The following is a 4,893-nucleotide window of genomic DNA, read 5'->3' on the forward strand; positions in this document are numbered from 1 at the left end:
GTGAAACAAGTGGATAGAGTGAAGAAGAGAGAGAAATCCCCATAATAGCATGGAGTGGGGCGTCCAGAAGGAAATCAAATGGGTTTGTTGGACAGAGAGCCTGGACTCTGGTAAAAGGAAGTGTGGAAAGGTCAAGGGAAAAGTCTGTGAAAGTTCAGAAGCCACCAATTTGCCTAAGACTCTGGGCATTTTTGAGGGACAGGCTTAAATTCAGCACTTTAGCTAGATCGAGCGAACAGTCATCATGGACTTGAGATCCAGGGAGATATGTTCTCCACCATACTCAAACCTCTTAAAGACCCAACTAAGAAAGTAGATGTTCAGAAATTACACTTGTCACCCCGAAGACTGAGGTGGGACTTTTCCTTAGGGCCTAGCTATTAGCATGGCCCCTTAAATTAGATCTGTTCTGCCTACAGGGTTGGAGGGAGACACCACAGTAGTGACTGCAGTGAAATACAATCCAACTTAATTGGAGATGTTGGGCCTCATAAACCCTAAATCCCTGCTTGTCCATACAGGACAGAGTGGATCCAGGAAATTCAAGTGAAAAAACACTCAGGGCCCACACACTAGCAGAATATCCCTCTGCTCATACCTGCAGTCTGTAAATCCAAGATGGTGCATCACCTCTAAGAAAGTTCGGTCTGCAGAGAAAAAGGGGGCAGGTTTGGAAAAAAGGAACTTAAAGTAAAGGCTACCCTGCAAGAAACTTTGTCCATTCACAAACTCAGGGTCATGAATGCACACACTTGAAACCTATCATGAGGGTGGGGTTGAGAGAATAACCTGGTGGTGTCTAAGTTTGGAAAGAGCAGAGGCAAGATAGAGTTTACTTTGTAGTTTGCTGGAGGAGAGTATACAGTATATTGGAAGACGGGAGGAGGGCTTGTGTAGAGAGACCCCAGAGAGTGGTCGAGAGAGAGCTAGTGAGAGGAGAAGCAGAGGGGAAGAGGAAGATTGAGGGTGAGAAGAATAAAGCAACCAGTAATTGGCAAGAGAGTGTTAAATGGAGATGGCAAGAGCTTGGGTAAAGAATAAAAGTATAGCACCCATTGACAAGGAGTTTATGACAATGGGGAAGAAGTTGCCAATGGTCCACAAGAGAGGAAAAATTGAGTTTCCCACAAACAGAAGAAGGTGATGAAAATATGCGAGAGGGGGATGAGGAGAAAGACACACGAGGAAGGGGGGAGGAAGGAGGGAAGGGGGACCTCATGTCGGAAGGCACAATAGCGAGTGGAGAAGGCAAATTCCAGAGTAGAAGCAGAAGAGAAGAGTAGAAGCCTGGACAGGCAGAGGCAGAGAGAAGGTGCCACACATATGTCTTACATCAGGTAGACCAGTGGGGGGGTCGGAGCATGTGGACATGGCAGAGTCAATGAGGTGATAGGTGTTTAATGTAGGGAGAAGAAAGTAGTGAAAACACAAAGAAGGGAAAGAGTTCCAAGGAACAAGATGGGCTGGCTTTGGGGAGCAGTTAGTAAGCCATATAGCTTCAGTCATAAAAGCCTTCTTCTGAGACACCAGCTAACCTGCCAGACAGCAACGGATGCAACTGTACATGATGACCCTTGCCCTCCTATCCATATTTGGAGTGCATCAGGGTGTGTTCGGTGGACCAAAAGCTTATGGATGCAGTAAAGAAGATGATAAAGATAACTATCGGATGATAGAAAGAAAGGCTGAGTCTGCCGTTGAAGGGAGAAGAAATACTTACTGGTAGGAGCCTACAAAGGTACTACCCTAAGTAAAGGGGGAGAAAGTTCTGTCTGGCAAGAGTTTGTCAACAGGTGCGCTGGTCTACATAACCCTGGGACTGTGTTGGCTGAATTAGGGAATCTTGATAAGGGCAGATAGGCTTCAACACCATTGTGAGCAAACCTGTACCGACATTCTTAAAACAGTTATCCCTCTTGAGTTTTAGTTGAGACCTTGGACCATAGAGGTGTTCATCCCAACCCCATCCCATATATAGATAGAAGGTAGCAGCTGTGCCAGAGACTATACTCTTGCAACTGGCCACTATATCTGTTAGCCAGATAACCAGACACTTGATGGTTTTCCCTTTCCTAAGACTGTTTATGTGGGTCATTCATTTTATTTTTACGTAAGAATATTGGGTTTTGTTGATAGAGAACCCACTTTTGTCAGAGGAGCTCATCCCACCCAACTTGTTGCATTGAAGTAAAGAGTTAACTCTAATTTTTTACTTGTGTGTTCAGTTTATCCTTCATCACAGTGTGCACCTGCGTTGCTACATGCGATGACACTGGCTGTGGAACATATTTTGAGATTTTCAAGGAAACAAGCACTACAGTGTCTATTTTGTCTGTGACCTTGACACAGTCTTCCTGCACTAATATTCCTGTTTTTAATTTCAAGGATATATCAGACACTGACGACCTTAACATTATTTTGCATCTTGAGACCACGTCCGGCCCTGATGACATTTGTCAGCCTTTTAAAATGAAAGTAACCTCTGAATGTTTGGCCCCCTTTGTCACAAGACTTGTTAACTCTTCCTTTGTCACATCTATGGTCCCTGCCTCGCTGAAAAGTGTTTGGATCTCCCCTGTGATTGAAGAGGCCAAACTTGATCCTGCTGTGGTTGGCAACTATCGTCCGATCACTAATATGACTTTTCTGTTGAAAATTCTGGACTAGGTGGCATACACACAGCTCCAACAACATATCAAAGGTAGCCAACTATTTGGATCCTTGCAATTCAACTTTTTATGTGAGCTCTGGAAAGATGGATTTGCTGATGCTCCTGGACCTCTCAGCAGTGTTGTATTTGGTGGACCATTGGTTGCTGCTGGAGAGGCTTGGGGTCATCGCGAACTGTTCCAGTAGTGCTCTTCTTTGGATGGCCTCATTCTTGGGTCCAAGATCTGCTTTTGTCACTTCTAGTGGTTTTAAATCTCCCTCTGAAACTTCTTACATGTGGTGTCCCCCATGGAGCATGTCTCTGCCCTATGTTATTTGTAGTATAAATGAGGGGCAAATGTTATAATTAATAAAGTATTTATTGTTACACTTAGGTATTAAGAATATAGATATATAAAAGGGGATATGAGAGGAGTCTCTGAAGGAAGATGCTTCAGTCTCTCCAACTGTCTCTTCAGTGTTCTCCTCTCCACCTCCACATTCTCCTTCCAGAATCCCTGCAGATTCCACACTAATGTAGCAGCAGATGTTACCATGCTACACATCCCTCTTCTTTCTAGACCAATCTTTACTCTCCATAGTCTGTTAAGTACATCGGTCTCTGGTACTTCCTTCCAAACCTTGACACTGACATTTTCATCACAGTTGGTACATATATGGGAGTTACTGGTAAGGAAACTTTCTGGTTCTCTGTACTTCCACCTTCATCACTTTTGTCCACACACTCACCACCAACTTTACCATCCACCACCATAACTCTTTCCATATTCCATACTCTACCATCACTTGTTCTTACAGCATGTTTGAATAGTTCTATAACTTGGATCGGATCAGACCACCTAATCCCTCTCACTCTAAGGCCTCCGGAAGCTTCACTCTCACAAAACAACCTACTTCCAGTTCCTCATTAACCCTAAATCCTTTCTTGTCATTCCATACTTTATTCCTATTTTGTTTCTGTCAAATCATATCTACAGCATTATCAGTTACCACTCCCATATTGATCACTTCACCCATCCATCCAGGACATAACTTGGTAGTCGCTTTTCTTCCTCTGCTCAATTGAAATGGTGAAATACCTGTGGAACTGTGTGGGGTAAACCTGTGCGCCATAGTAACATTTCTGACTGACTCTTTCCAGTACATACCATTGGCCCATGCCCATCTTATGGCATTTTTGAGAATCCTGTTGTATCTTTCTACTACTCCATTGGTTTGTGGGTGATACACCGCACTGGTTATATGCTTAATCGATTTTTGTTTTAAATAGTCTTCCATCTCTCTCGAAACAAATTGAGGACCATTGTCAGAAAGGATAACTCCAGGATATCCTTCCCGACCACATACCTCTTCCATGAAATTGATGACGTTTTTAGTTGTCACGCTAGGCATCATTTTCACCTCTGCCCACCTTGTAAGAATATCAATCATAACTACACAAAACATCTGACTGCCTTCACTCCATATGGGACCCATTATATCAATCCCAACTTTCATCCACGGTCTGCTCGGCACATCAGTCATAACCATCGGATACTCACTGCCCACACAACCTTTATCGGACTTATTACAAAGGATACAGTTTCTTATGATCCTCTCGATTTCTGCATCACATCCCGGCCACCAGTACGTATTTCTTATCCTGCACTTGGTCTTGGAAATGCCTTGGTGGCCTTCATGTCCCAGCTCAATAATTTTCTTCCTTACATTCACAGGTGGAATTAATCTGTCCCCTCTAAACAAATATCCACCTTGTACACTCAGCTCATCTCTGACACTCCACAGTCCTTGCACATCTGCTTCCTTGATCTTATTGAGAGGAACATGTCTGTTGCTTATATTTTTTATCATAAACTGTAATTGTACGTCCTTATTCATGCCTTCCAACCATTCTTCTTTAGCAATAGCTGTATCTTGTAGCATACATATCATTTCTTGTTGGTTTTCTTCACTTTCATTTTCATTTTCTTCTTGAGCATTCGTGAGCCTAGATAAATAATCTGCAGCATAATTCCTCACTCCTGGAATATACTTGACCACTACATTGAACTCCTGCATTCTATGAACCCATCTCTGTAGATACTTTGTCCAGACCTTTGTTCGTGAATAGTTCCACAAGCGGTTTGTGATCTGTGTTTATCTCAAATTGTGTTCCCCAGACAAAACTCCGAAATGTGTCCTAAAGCCTCCTTCTCGATTGTTGCATACGACTTTTCTGCTCCT

This window comes from Ambystoma mexicanum, chromosome 6q, assembly GCF_040938575.1.
Source record: "Ambystoma mexicanum isolate Mex_15411 chromosome 6q, UKY_AmexF1_1, whole genome shotgun sequence".
Taxonomy (NCBI): domain Eukaryota; kingdom Metazoa; phylum Chordata; class Amphibia; order Caudata; family Ambystomatidae; genus Ambystoma; species Ambystoma mexicanum.